The 14,589-nt window shown below is 42.3% G+C and overlaps 2 long non-coding RNA genes across 10 annotated transcripts in view; one reads left to right on the plus strand and one right to left on the minus strand.

Moving 5' to 3' along the window:
• The first annotated feature begins 1,530 nt into the window (after positions 1 to 1,530).
• LOC149129195 (uncharacterized) overlaps positions 1,531 to 14,589 on the plus strand; it is a 33,508-nt gene continuing 20,449 nt past the window's right edge. The window contains exons 1-2 of one of the 7 annotated variants that reach the window (XR_016240305.1): positions 1,531 to 1,647; positions 9,061 to 12,598. This is a non-coding gene — a long non-coding RNA (uncharacterized LOC149129195). Of the gene's footprint in view, positions 1,648 to 3,722; positions 4,267 to 9,060; positions 12,599 to 14,124; positions 14,146 to 14,589 lie in introns of those variants that run through there. The other 6 variants (XR_016240302.1, XR_016240304.1, XR_016240301.1 and 3 more) reach the window with 6 other exon arrangements.
• LOC149129196 (uncharacterized) overlaps positions 11,713 to 14,589 on the minus strand; it is a 71,345-nt gene continuing 68,468 nt past the window's right edge. For all 3 annotated transcript variants that reach the window (XR_016240298.1, XR_016240299.1, XR_016240297.1), the window contains one exon: positions 11,713 to 12,050. This is a non-coding gene — a long non-coding RNA (uncharacterized LOC149129196). The remainder of the gene's footprint in view (positions 12,051 to 14,589) is intronic.

The following is a 14,589-nucleotide window of genomic DNA, read 5'->3' on the forward strand; positions in this document are numbered from 1 at the left end:
CAGTAAAGTGCTTTCCCAATTTAAAACGAAAAAAGCAAATAAAACGAAGAATCGTTTGTTTATGTAGTCGGCACTTAATGTATATCTGCTGAATGGATGTCAGTGATTGGCTGAAATTATCGAAATAAGACAATTTTTTACATGAAATAAATTCGAATACAAAAATATTTTTCTGTTCTACAACATAAAATAGATAAGTATACGAAGTTTGAAAGTCTTTCGGTACCAAAAACACTACGTAAAACATTAATGAAAAACGTGGCCCCCGTTTTAAAAAAGATCCTATATATATATATATATATATATATATATATATATATATATATATATATACAATGATAATAATAAAGTGACAACGAAAGAATGAAACCTCAATATTAGGTAAATATAGCATTATTTATATATGTATATAGATAGGACAATCAGTAAGTTGTCATAATAGTGTTTGGAGTGTGGATATGTGTATACATATGAGTACGTACATGCACATATATGTTTGTGTGTGTATGCCCATATACATGTTTGTGTGAGTGTGTATGTATGTAGACATTATGAACACAGGAGGTGTTTCTTTCTTTTTTTTATAAATCTCCTTTTACAAAACCACTACATTATAGGGATGTCAAAAAACCGACACCGGCCCCTAAGTGATGGCCTTGAAAAATTCTGTTTTAGTCGAATGAATCGAATCCAGCACTTATTTTGGTCTGCTTTGCTGAACTGCTAGGTTATAGGAGCATAAACACCAACACCAGTTATCAAGCAGTGATGGGAGACAGACACACAGACATGAGGAGACACACACACACATATATATATTCGATGGGCTTCTTTCAGTTTCCATCCACCAAAACCACTCACAAGGCTTTGGTCGGCTTGAGACTATAGCAGAAGACACTTGCTCAAGGTGGCACGCAGTGAGACTGAACCCAGAACCATGTGGTTGGGAAGCAAGCCTCTTACTACACATAATATATGACAAAGATGGTGGGATAGGCTGGAAGTATAAGGTAAGTGATGACGTATGAACGGTCAAGGGGCCTTGCAAGTAAGACAGACATGTGAGCAGAAGGACAACTAGTGCGTATGACTTTTGCTTTCGGGCTTTCGCTTGGGACAGACATGGTGACCCCGCAAGAGTTCAGGGAAATGGGCGTTAGGTTCTGGCCAGAGGTTATGTCGGTGTATCCTAAGTGGACAGTATAAATGTTGCGAGAGGACCCATGTGACAGATGAACCAAGCTTTTTAGCCCATTTCACACACCTGCTTATACCCACTGATCCACTGACTTGTACGAGTTAAGGCAGCTGGTGTATATATATATATACAAACATATATGCTGTGTGTAGCATCGTGTGAAAGAGGGAAACTAGTATATATTATATAAAAAAAACTTTAAGGCGCTGCTCCAGCATGGCCGCAGTCTAATGAATGAAACAAGTAAAAGAAAGAAAGGAACATGAGAAAAAAACCCATACATTTCGTACGTATACCTGCGGCTAAAGACACGCAGCTAGCTTTACTGATTGAGTGTGACAAGGGACGGATTGATGTCTAGCAAGATATATTTAAACGAAGTCTATGAAAAGCATTCGACAATCCAGAATCGACCCACCCTCTCTGATCGAAGTAACCAAGTCTCGAAGGTAAATTCTTCCATTTATTGTGAGATGATGGGGGGTGGATTGGTTCGCAAAAGTTTTGCTTCGTCTCGACGTTTCCATGGAACCTTTGATTTCTTTGTAGGATGCCAAGAAGATTCCGTCCAGATTCTCTGTTGTCGGCTGAATTCCTGATTGTTGTTTCTAAGTTATTTGGGGATGTAAGAGAGGTGCAATTGTATCCCCTTGTCCGTCCCTGGTTTGTTTTCGATAAGCCTGGGTTCATTTCTGTGTATGTTTTTGGTTTATTTTCCTTCAGCAAGGGCTTATCCGATGCCTATTCTACGATGAACTGTGTTTCGTAGTTAATAAACAAATTGCTTTGTCTTTGCCAGCCTTGTAGCGAGTTTGTTTCTTCAGCTTCACAAGTTGTTTGCCACAGTTTAAAGACACTTTCCAAGCGTTGACCATCTCAATGTTTCTTTAATTCGTTGTAGATTTCCTCATCTATGTTCTTCAATTTTTCTTCATTGCTCAGCGCTCTAAGCTTAAGCAGTTCTATTTCTGTCTTCATGTTTTCCAAGTGTTAGTTTCTGCCATAATTGTCTTTGTTGGTCCTGTTCGTTTGGAATACGTTTAATTTGGAGTTTATGAGGCAGAATTTAACCAGTGTTCATAAATTTCTGCCTTCTGCTTGTTTTTGATCATGTTCCAGAAAGTAACCTTTCTGGCTTTAAGTTTTTCATTCTATATGTGTATAATGCGGTTTTTAGTTGATAGTGGAGGGGGATGGGCTTCTATCTTGTGTATCATCTTTAGGTGGATTTTCATTTAAGCAATTATTATGTGGTAAAGAATGAAGAGTGGTGCATAATTTGGACAAATGTTGATTGAGCTGTTGCAGGGATTGTTCTTTCTCTTCTTTTCCTCTTCTTTTCCTCTTGTGTGGAGCGAGTGAGTTCATCAGTGTTGCCAATCAAAAGTCTCAAATTCGTGTTCATCTCTCTCAGTTCCTTAAGAGTCTCTTCATTCCTTAAGAGTCTCTTTGTCTCAAGAAGATTAAGTTTGTCCAAAGACACCTGGAAAAGGTTTAGTTTTTGAAAGCATTATATTTCGGTTGCCTACTTCCATGAGAGTTACCTTGTCTGTTGGAATACATTTTTAGATTACTGGCGTGTACAATACATGCTCACACATGTATGTATGTGTATATATATATATATATATATATATATATATATATATATATATAGGTAAGTGGTAGGTTTGCCTCGATCCTTCAGGGGTAATCTGAAGCATCCAAGCAACCAGGGGATGTTTAAATCCGGAGGCACTCCTGGGGATCACCTGTATGGGTACCGTCATGGGAAGAGGGCGTCCAGAGGCAGGTAATATGTTGCTTAAACCGTAGTTTATGCATTTACTTGGAGGACAATCAGTAAGTTGTCATAATAGTGTTTGGAGTGTGGATATGTGTATACATATGAGTACGTACATGCACATATATGTTTGTGTGTGTATGCCCATATACATGTTTGTGTGAGTGTGTATGTATGTAGACATTATGAACACAGGAGGTGTTTCTTTCTTTTTTTTATAAATCTCCTTTTACAAAACCACTACATTATAGGGATGTCAAAAAACCGACACCGGCCCCTAAGTGATGGCCTTGAAAAATTCTGTTTTAGTCGAATGAATCGAATCCAGCACTTATTTTGGTCTGCTTTGCTGAACTGCTAGATTATAGGAGCATAAACACCAACACCAGTTATCAAGCAGTGATGGGAGACAGACACACAGACATGAGGAGACACACACACACATATATATATTCGATGGGCTTCTTTCAGTTTCCATCCACCAAAACCACTCACAAGGCTTTGGTCGGCTTGAGACTATAGCAGAAGACACTTGCTCAAGGTGGCACGCAGTGAGACTGAACCCAGAACCATGTGGTTGGGAAGCAAGCCTCTTACTACACATAATATATGACAAAGATGGTGGGATAGGCTGGAAGTATAAGGTAAGTGATGACGTATGAACGGTCAAGGGGCCTTGCAAGTAAGACAGACATGTGAGCAGAAGGACAACTAGTGCGTATGACTTTTGCTTTCGGGCTTTCGCTTGGGACAGACATGGTGACCCCGCAAGAGTTCAGGGAAATTGGCGTTAGGTTCTGGCCAGAGGTTAGGTCGGTGTATCCTAAGTGGACAGTATAAATGTTGCGAGAGGACCCATGTGACAGATGAACCAAGCTTTTTAGCCCATTTCACACACCTGCTTATACCCACTGATCCACTGACTTGTACGAGTTAAGGCAGCTGGTGTATATATATATATATACAAACATATATGCTGTGTGTAGCATCGTGTGAAAGAGGGAGGCTAGTATATATTATATAAAAAAAACTTTAAGGCGCTGCTCCAGCATGGGTGCAGTCTAATGAATGAAACAAGTAAAAGAAAGAAAGGAACATGAGAAAAAAAACCCCATACATTTCGTACGTATACCTGCGGCTAAAGACACGCAGCTAGCTTTACTGATTGAGTGTGACAAGGGACGGATTGATGTCTAGCATGATATATTTAAACGAAGTCTATGAAAAGCATTCGACAATCCAGAATCGACCCACCCTCTCTGATCGAAGTAACCAAGTCTCGAAGGTAAATTCTTCCATTTATTGTGAGATGATGGGGGGTGGATTGGTTCGCAAAAGTTTTGCTTCGTCTCGACGTTTCCATGGAACCTTTGATTTCTTTGTAGGATGCCAAGAAGATTCCGTCCAGATTCTCTGTTGTCGGCTGAATTCCTGATTGTTGTTTCTAAGTTATTTGGGGATGTAAGGTCGGTGGAGTTGCCTCCCCTTGTCCGTCTCTGGTTTGTGTTCGATAAGCTTGGGTTCATTTCTGTGTATGTTTTTGCTTTATCTTCCTTCAGCAAGGGCTTATCCGATGCCTTTTCTACGATGAACTGTGTTTCGTAGTTAATAAACAAATTGCTTTGTCTTTGCCAGCCTTGTAGCGAGTTTGTTTCTTCAGCTTCACAAGTTGTTTGCCACAGTTTAAAGACACTTTCCAAGCGTTGACCATCTCAATGTTTCTTTAATTCGTTGTAGATTTCCTCATCTATGTTCTTCAATTTTTCTTCATTGCTCAGCGCTCTAAGCTTAAGCAGTTCTATTTCTGTCTTCATGTTTTCCAAGTGTTAGTTTCTGCCATAATTGTCTTTGTTGGTCCTGTTCGTTTGGAATACGTTTAATTTGGAGTTTATGAGGCAGAATTTAACCAGTGTTCATAAATTTCTGCCTTGTGCTTGTTTTTGATGATGTTCCAGAAAGTAACCTTTCTGGCTTTAAGTTTTTCATTCTATATGTGTATAATGCGGTTTTTAATTGATAGTGGAGGGGGATGGGCTTCTATCTTGTGTATCATCTTTAGGTGGATTTTCATTTAAGCAATTATTATGTGGTAAAGAATGAAGAGTGGTGCATAATTTGGACAAATGTTGATTGAGCTGTTGCAGGGATTGTTCTTTCTCTTCTTTTCCTCTTGTGTGGAGCGAGTGAGTTCATCAGTGTTGCTAATCAAAAGTCTCAAATTCGTGTTCATCTCTCTCAGTTCCTTAAGAGTCTCTTCGTCTCAAGAAGATTAAGTTTGTCCAAAGACACCTGGAAAAGGTTTAGTTTTTGAAAGCATTATATTTCGGTTGCCTACTTCCATGAGAGTTACCTTGTCTGTTGGAATACATTTTTAGATTACTGGCGTGTACAATACATGCTCACACATGTATGTATGTATGTATATATATATATATATATATATATATATATATCATCATCATCATCATCATCATCGTTTAACGTCTGCTTTCCATGCTAGCATGGGTTGGACGATTTGACTGAGGACTGGTGAAACCGGATGGCAACACCAGGCTCCAGCCTGATTTGGCAGAGTTTCTACAGCTGGATGCCCTTCCTAACGCCAACCACTCAGAGAGTGTAGTGGGTGCTTTTACGTGTCACCCGCACGAAAACGGCCACGCTCGAAATGGTGTCTTTTATGTGCCACCCGCACAAGCCAGTCCAGGGGCACTGGCAACGATCTCGCTCGAAAATCCTACAGGAGCCAGTCAGGCTGTACTGGCAACGGCCACGCTCAAAATGGTGCATCTCATGTGCCACCCGCACAAGAACCAGTCCAGGGGCACTGGCAACGATCTTACTTGGCTTGCCGGGTCTTCTCACGCACAGCACATTTCCAAAGGTCTCGGTCCGTAGTCATCGCCTCGGTGAGGCCCAATGTACGAAGGTCTTGCCTCACCACCTCAGCCCAGGTCTTCCTGGGCCTACCTCTTCCACGGGTTCCCTCAACTGTTAGGGTGTGGCACTTTTTCACGCAGCTATCCTCCTCCATTCTCACCACATGTCCATACCAGCGCAATCGTCTCTCTTGCACGCCACAACTGATGCTTCTAATGTTCAGCTTTTCTCTCAAGATACTTACACTCTGACGGGTATTCACATTGACATTACACATCCAACGGAGCATACTGGCTTCATTCCTTGCGAGCTTACGTATGTCCTCAGCAGTTACAGCGCATGTTTCACTGCCATGTAGCATGGTTGTTCGTACGCATGCGTCATACAGTCTGCCTTTTACTCTGAGTGAGAGTCCCTTTGTCGCCAGCAGGGGTAAGAGCTCTCTAAACTTTGCCCAGGCTATTCTTATTCTAGCAGCTACACTTTCAGCGCACCCACCCCCACTACTAACTTGGTCGCCCAGATAGCGGAAGCTATCGACTACCTCTAGTTTTTCACCCTGGAATGAGATAGAAGTTGTTTCCTGTTTGTTTGCAGTCTTTATTGCACCTGAACATCTGCCACAAACAAAAACTAACTTGCTAGTTAACCTGCCTTTGATGTTGCTGCACCTCTTATGTGTCCATAGCTTGCACCGGGTACATCTTATAGAGTTACTACCTACTCCTTTTCTACATACTGAGCAGGGCCATCTACCTGAAGGGGTTTGTGTTTTATCTACCTTCCTACTTATTAGGATTTTGGTTTTAGCTAGGTTGACTCTAAGGCCCTTCAATTCTAGACCTTGCTTCCACACCTGAAACTTCTCCTCTAGTTCTGATAGTGACTCCGCAATTAGGGCAAGGTCATCAGCATAGAGGAGCTCCCAGGGGCAACCTGTCTTGAACTCCTCTGTGATTGCCTGGAGGACTATGGTAAATAATAGGGGGCTGAGGACGGAACCTTGGTGGACCCCTACCTCTACCCGGAATTCATTGCTGTACTCATTTCCAACCCTCACCTTACTGGCAGCATCTCTGTACATGGCTCGCACAGCTCTCACTAACCATTCTTCTATCCCAAGTTTCCTCATTGACCACCAGATAAGGGATCGGGGGACCCTGTCAAAGGCTTTCTCCATGTCAACGAAAGCCAGGTACAGAGGTTTATCCTTAGCTAGGTATTTCTCCTGCAACTGTCTCACTAGAAATAAGGCATCAGTAGTGCTTTTACCTGGCACGAACCCAAACTGCATCTCATTTAATTGATTCGCTCCCTAATTAGTTGGGCTATGACCCTCTCTGTAACTTTCATAACCTGATCTAACAGCTTGATGCCTCTGTAATTATTTGTTTCTAAAGCGTCCCCTTTACCTTTGTAGCAGTTGACTATGATGCTGCTACACCAGTCATTGGGTATGACTCCTTCGTGTATCACCTGGTTCGTAATACGGGTGACTAGGCTATAGCCAACACTGCCAGATATTTTGAGCATCTCTGCAGTGATTCCTGATGGGCCGGGGGCTTTCCCGGTCTTCATACTCTTAATTGCTTTATCTACCCTGGTACTATCAACTCGGATAGCTGGTCCCTCTATTGGGTCGACATACGGCAGGCTCTCTTTCTCCCATTCATTCTCTTTATTAAGCAATCTATCGTAGTGGCATCTCCAGACCTCTTTCTTTGCAGCCTCATTTAGTGCAAGCGTACCATCATCCATGCGAACACATTTCTCTCCTACAACATCACTATTCTCTCTCCTACACTGTCTTGCAACACGAAATACCTCGAGTCTTTGGTCCTCACGGCGCAGAACATTGGCAAATCTTTCCTTATCTGCTTCCCCTCTGGCTAAATAAACCTGTCGCCTAGCCTCCCTTCTGGCACATTGGTACAATTCCCTGCTACCACCGTTCTTCCAGTCCTTCCAAGCCTGTTTCTTTTGTCTAATAGCCCTGTCTACCTCCTTGTTCCACCACCACGTTACTCTGGGTTGGGAGGGGACCTTACACCACCCACAAATCTGGTCGGTGGCTTTCAACAGGTTGTCCCGCAGAAATCTCCAATTGTCTTCCACGTTGTATGATGCTTTTTAGCCCATTTCACACACCTGCTGTAAAGCGGTTGGCATTTGGAAGGGCATCCAGCTGTAGAAACCTTGCCAAATCAATTTGAGCGTGGTGCAGCCTCTTAGCTTGCCAGTCCTCAGTCAAACCGTCCATGGGAAGCAGAATTAAATGATGATGCTTTATTCACAATTTTATAAACTTCTCTCTCACGCTTCCCCTCTTTTTCTCTCTTGTTCTTCACTTTTCCCTTCAACCAATCACATGAAGAAGGCATTACAGTCAGACGAAATAACTAAGGAATAAGACTGAGTTAAAAAGAATTCCACGTTTCACTCGCAGCCTCCCCGACTTCAGCCAATCACATGACAGCCTCACGAATGGGCTGAGTAACGGAGGAAGAAGCAGAATTATTATAAGATTGAATTTTCGTTACCAACCCGGCTGAAACTGGCTCTGGCTCCAACTACAAATGTTGTGTTGTTTTTAGAAGTTCTCAATTAAAATCTCCCACCATACCTTAGTCACGTTCTGTTCCTAAAACTGGCTGAATGATAACTGAGTTATTCAACACAGAGCATCTCGAAATAAATGCACCACTGGGAATGATGTATATTGGCTAATACTGGGTTGGGTACACAAGAAAGTTTTAATATAGAGTTGCACATATTAGTGGATGATCAGTTTGTAATTCTGGATCATTTCCTTGTATCCAGAATAATGTGGCTCCTGGCCTTGCCCGGTTCCATGGTGGTAATGTAAAAAGCATCCTGAACACTATTTATTTATTTACTTATATATTTATTCATTTATTTATTTATGTATTTATTAATTTATATATATATATTTTTTATTTATCTATATTTTTATTTATTTATTTATTTATATATATATATATATATATTTATTTATATGGTGTGGCTCCTGGCCTTGCCCAGTTGCTCCCAAGATGTCCAGCCGATGCCAGCAGACAAAATGGATGGTAAATGAGGATAGAATTTATCTATTTTGTATTGTTATTTTGTCTTTTTCGGGATTTGTGGTTTTATTGTCTAATCTTTTTTTCTTTTTTTTTTTTTTTCTTTGTCTTTGCAGCTTTTCCACATAGATGTTGGTATCATCATCATCATCATTATCATCGTTTAACGTCCGCTTTCCATGCTAGCATGGGTTGGACGATTTGACTGAGGACTGGTGAAACCGGATGGCAACACCAGGCTCCAGTCTGATTTGGCAGAGTTTCTACAGCTGGATGCCCTTCCTAACGCCAACCACTCAGAGAGTGTAGTGGGTGCTTTTACGTGTCACCCGCACGAAAACGGCCACGCTCGAAATGGTGTCTTTTATGTGCCACCCGCACAAGCCAGTCCAGGGGCACTGGCAACGATCTCGCTCGAAAATCCTACAGGAGCCAGTCAGGCGGTACTGGCAACGGCCACGCTCAAAATGGTGCATCTCATGTGCCACCCGCACAAGAACCAGTCCAGGGGCACTGGCAACGATCTTACTTGGCTTGCCGGGTCTTCTCACGCACAGCCCATTTCCAAAGGTCTCGGTCCGTAGTCATCGCCTCGGTGAGGCCCAATGTACGAAGGTCTTGCCTCACCACCTCAGCCCAGGTCTTCCTGGGCCTACCTCTTCCACGGGTTCCCTCAACTGTTAGGGTGTGGCACTTTTTCACGCAGCTATCCTCCTCCATTCTCACCACATGTCCATACCAGCGCAATCGTCTCTCTTGCACGCCACAACTGATGCTTCTAATGTTCAGCTTTTCTCTCAAGATACTTACACTCTGACGGGTATTCACATTGACATTACACATCCAACGGAGCATACTGGCTTCATTCCTTGCGAGCTTACGTATGTCCTCAGCAGTTACAGCCCATGTTTCACTGCCATGTAGCATGGTTGTTCGTACGCATGCGTCATACAGTCTGCCTTTTACTCTGAGTGAGAGTCCCTTTGTCGCCAGCAGGGGTAAGAGCTCTCTAAACTTTGCCCAGGCTATTCTTATTCTAGCAGCTACACTTTCAGCGCACCCACCCCCACTACTAACTTGGTCGCCCAGATAGCGGAAGCTATCGACTACCTCTAGTTTTTCACCCTGGAATGAGATAGAAGTTGTTTCCTGTTTGTTTGCAGTCTTTATTGCACCTGAACATCTGCCACAAACAAAAACTAACTTGCTAGTTAACCTGCCTTTGATGTTGCTGCACCTCTTATGTGTCCATAGCTTGCACCGGGTACATCTTATAGAGTTACTACCTACTCCTTTTCTACATACTGAGCAGGGCCATCTACCTGAAGGGGTTTGTGTTTTATCTACCTTCCTACTTATTAGGATTTTGGTTTTAGCTAGGTTGACTCTAAGGCCCTTCAATTCTAGACCTTGCTTCCACACCTGAAACTTCTCCTCTAGTTCTGATAGTGACTCCGCAATTAGGGCAAGGTCATCAGCATAGAGGAGCTCCCAGGGGCAACCTGTCTTGAACTCCTCTGTGATTGCCTGGAGGACTATGGTAAATAATAGGGGGCTGAGGACGGAACCTTGGTGGACCCCTACCTCTACCCGGAATTCATTGCTGTACTCATTTCCAACCCTCACCTTACTGGCAGCATCTCTGTACATGGCTCGCACAGCTCTCACTAACCATTCTTCTATCCCAAGTTTCCTCATTGACCACCAGATAAGGGATCGGGGGACCCTGTCAAAGGCTTTCTCCATGTCAACGAAAGCCAGGTACAGAGGTTTATCCTTAGCTAGGTATTTCTCTTGCAACTGTCTCACTAGAAATAAGGCATCAGTAGTGCTTTTACCTGGCACGAACCCAAACTGCATCTCATCTAAATTGATTCGCTCCCTAATTAGTTGGGCTATGACCCTCTCTGTAACTTTCATAACCTGATCTAACAGCTTGATGCCTCTGTAATTATTTGTATCTAAAGCGTCCCCTTTACCTTTGTAGCAGTTGACTATGATGCTGCTGCACCAGTCATAGGGTATGACTCCTTCGTGTATCACCTGGTTCGTAATACGGGTGACTAGGCTATAGCCAACACTGCCAGATATTTTGAGCATCTCTGCAGTGATTCCTGATGGGCGGGGGGGGGGGGGGGGGTATACATTACATAAATGTGTATGTGCGTGTGTGTGTACAACATGTCCATATACGCATGCATATATACACAGACTGAGAGAAGAAGAAGAGGAGAAGGGGAGTTAGCTGCCTGCTTATATTTGTACTGATGATGTTATTGAAATTACAATAATTATTATTCTTATTAATCTCCCTTCCAACATTCTTGCCTCCTGTTTTCATTTCTTCCTTATTCCTCCTCTTCCTCCCCATCATACCACAACCTCTGACCCCTTGCTGCTTCTCCTTAACCATTTATAGACACGCTCGTGCACATAGACGTCATCTGCCAAATTTCTTTTCTGCTGTGGTGGCGGCAGTGCTGGTGTTGTCCTTTTCTCTCACTATCAGCTTGGTGTAATAATATTTTTCCTTCATAAATGGTAGCTGACCGCACCATACAGTAAGGTTTTAGCAAAGTTGTATTGGAATAATGGGGCTGGGGAGCGGGACATCTTTAAAAATGTGTGTGTGCATGCGTCTTTCTGTAAAAATATATACAAGTTGGGGGGGGCCAAAGGTCATGTGCCAAGATTAAGACTCTAATATCTCTATTGCACATTTCAAAAACAACCCATTTATATTTAATTAGAAAGCAAAACAAATTAGCAAATGTCTGTAGCTTTTATTCTTCGTTGCATGAGGAATATCAACTCCCTGTGACAATGTGTGCACAAATTTCTTTGGACTTTTTTTCTTTTTAAAGCCTCTTTCTGACAGAGACATCTCGGTGGTGAGGGGTCCACTTTGCTATGTGTTGGGCACACCGTATTGCATGAACTTCTCGAACAAATTGACCGGCCGTTGTATGCGATGTTGCTTTTTCTCACGATGCTTTTGGTTGGAGATGTCCACAACTGTTCTGTTCTGTTTTGTTGCACCATCGCAACCAGACTGAAAAACAAGTCCAATGTGCTCCGGAATTGTCAAAGACGTGTTTCAGTTTTTCTAAAATGGAGTGAAATAAAATAATAATAATAATGATTTCTTGTTACTCTTATCAAACTCATTGGGCCCCAGGTTAAGCTAAACTCTCCTTATTCTCCCCACCAAAGTGAGGGAGTTTGTGTGTGCTCAATGTTTTCCCATTAGATAGTCTGGTAGGTCTGTTGTCCCTTCATTTAGTTCCTTAGCCATCATAACTGCCCCCGTTTCTCTCTCTCTCTCTCTCTCTCTGCCTCTTCAGTATGTATGTGTTGGGGGAGTCTGTAATGTCGTCATGGTTACTGTTTTTTTTTTTTCGTTTGTTTTTTCACCACCACAGCTTTACTATTAACAATATTTCAGTCGCATTTTTAAATCTGATAATTTCAGGGCAGGAAACTCATGATTGTCACCTCATCCCTCCCTCCCTATTTCTAATATCTTTCTAAAATCTGTTGCTACAACTACTTTGACGACCACCACCACCACCCACAAGTACTGCTACTACTACTACTACTACTGTCATGTCTCTGAATCGGCAGAGCGTCAGACAAAAGGTGCTTTATGGGTAGGTAAGTCTGTTTCCCTTGCTAGCTTTGAATCTGTCAAAATACAGGATGGGCCCAAAGTCACACACTGAGACCCCCCTCTCCCCCATATTTCAAAAACAGCACTTTATGGTTAATTACAACACAAAACTAATTAGGAAATGTCAACATCCTGATTACAAGGGTTCGAAACATTCACCATTTGCAGATTTTTTTATTGTTTGTTGTACAAGGAACAGAATTTCCTGCAGAGATCTTTGCACAGGTAGGGGAGGGGGCAACCATTGGTATTTGTCCTGCACACTGCATGTTGCATGGACTCTTTGCACTAATCAGGCACAGGCTGTGTGGTAAAGAAGCTTGCTTTCCAACCACATGGTTCCTGGTTCAGTCCCACTGTGTGGCACTTTAAATAAGTGTCCACTAAGCCTCGGGCCAACCAAAGCCTTGCGAGTGGATTTGGTTGACAGAAACTGAAAGAAGCCCGTCGTGTGTATATATATATATATATATATGTGTGTATGTACATGTGAGTGTATCTGTCTGTCCCTGCCACCATTGTTTGATAGCCGATGGTGTGTTTACGTCCCCCGTAACTTAGCAGTTTGGCAAAAGAGATAGAATAAGTACTAGGCTTAGAAAAAATAATTCCTAGAGTCAATTTGTTCGACTGAGAGGCAGTGCTCCAGCATGGCTGCAGTCATGTGACTGAAACAAATAAAACAATAATCGACCAACAGTGTTTCAATGTTACACAAAATAATAATGATGATTAATAGTAGTATAAGATGTTATATTTTCGTGTGTGACTTTTGGCCCACCCTGTACCCAGAAATATGACCACCACCACAAAAAATAATATTTTTTTTTGCTATTGAAGTATCGAACGGGGTAGACAACTCTAGATATGTTTTGCTCTTATTTGACCTCCGTGAATTACAGCTTGTTTTTGCCAGATGGTAAGATGCATCTGTATACACACACATATACATACATGCTGCTGCATGCAGATAGAGAGATTTGTAAGCCTAATACTTATTCTCTTTTGCCGAAACCACTAAGTTACGGGGACGTAAACACACCAGCATCGATTGTCAAGCGATGGTGGGGGGACAAACACAGACACACAAACACACCTACATATTTTGAGGGAGGGGACTAGTCGATTATGTTGACCCCCTAGCGTTTTAATTACCCTAACCCTTATAGGTTGAAAGGAACAGTCGACATCGGCGGAATTTGAACTCAGAACGTAAAGACGGACTGAACACCGTTAAGCACTTTCTCCGGCGTGCTAACGATTCTGCCTTTAAAAATAATAATAATGTTCGTAATCCTTTCAATTATACGCATGGGCGGGGGTAGTTAATTACATTGACCCCTCAATGTTCGTCTTTTAATTAATAATCGGTCCCAGAAGGATCTTAGAAGCTAAAACACATTCGTCCAGCGAAATAAAGAATCTGATCGCAGAGAAACAAAGGGAAGTAACTCGGAGAAGCCAGAGTAAAATAGAGACGTTACAGATAGATGGCGCTGGTGTTTGTTGTTGACTTGTCATAGCAATGGCGGTAGGAACGCGTTAAAATTACTCTTTTCCTTGTTTCAGTCCTTTTGACTGCGTCCAAGCTGGAGCACCGCCTTTATAGTTGGTCAAATCGACCGCAGGACTTACTCTTTGTAAGCCTGGTACTTATTCTATCGGTCTCTTTTGCCGAAACCGCTAATTTACGTTGACGTAAACACACCAGCATCGGTTGTCGAGCGATGTTGGGAGGTGGGGACAAACAGACACACAAACATATACACACACATACATATATACAACGGGCTTCTTTCAGTTTCCGCCTACCAAATCCACTCCTTACGGTCTTTATTTCTTTCTCTGTCTTATTTCTTTGACCGGTTTCAGTCAGTATTTGTATCCGCCATCACTTGTTTACAACCCCAGGACCAGACATTTTATTTTCTTTTCGATAATTTATTAAGTTTGATTCGTTCGACGAAAACCGTTC

This window comes from Octopus bimaculoides, unplaced genomic scaffold, assembly GCF_046866305.1.
Source record: "Octopus bimaculoides isolate indiv1 unplaced genomic scaffold, ASM4686630v1 contig120, whole genome shotgun sequence".
Taxonomy (NCBI): domain Eukaryota; kingdom Metazoa; phylum Mollusca; class Cephalopoda; order Octopoda; family Octopodidae; genus Octopus; species Octopus bimaculoides.